The sequence below is a fragment of the Otolemur garnettii genome, unplaced genomic scaffold (genome assembly GCF_000181295.1).
Source record: "Otolemur garnettii isolate 467f Iridium unplaced genomic scaffold, OtoGar3 scaffold00006, whole genome shotgun sequence".
Classification (NCBI taxonomy): Eukaryota; Metazoa; Chordata; class Mammalia; order Primates; family Galagidae; genus Otolemur; species Otolemur garnettii.
In genome coordinates, this window is record NW_003852401.1 from 34,596,907 (window position 1) to 34,597,458 (window position 552).

The following is a 552-nucleotide window of genomic DNA, read 5'->3' on the forward strand; positions in this document are numbered from 1 at the left end:
AGAGCAAACAGCAGTCAAATTCACGTGGATGAAAGACCGAAGGTTTTGAAGTACTTAGTAACTGAGTATGTACTGGCTCAGATCTTCTATGTCTTCATATTATTAAAACAGCAATAGTAGAAATAAATGAATGCTACGTTCATGAAAAAGGAACTCCGGAATGAGGTCATTAAATAAAAGCAACTGCATTTCAGATATTGAGACCATGTATTTCCCCGATTGGTATCAGGGAAATACCTAATCTATCTCCCCAGAGTTCTGGTCTCAGTGAAAATGGTCAGAGACAATCACAAAGAAGGTGCTTTATATCGTCAGGTCTATTTGAAAAATGATGAAATCCTTTGGGAAACTCACTGTAGTCTGTCTTTTTATCAGAGATTTCTGCCGGTCCTCTTGCTGGTAATCCATTTATGTCTCCACCCTTACGGTCTACTTTGCCTTTATGTTTGTCATTGGATTCTTTTTTTTTTTTTTTTTTTGAGACAGAGCTTCAAGCTGTCCCCCTGGGTAGAGTGCTGTGGCATCACAGCTCACAGCAACCTCCAACTCCTG

General features: G+C 39.5%; 1 pseudogene; it reads right to left on the minus strand.

Moving 5' to 3' along the window:
* Nucleotides 1-277: 277 nt before the first annotated feature.
* The window catches only part of LOC100942970, an 873-nt pseudogene continuing 598 nt past the window's right edge, over nt 278-552 (minus strand).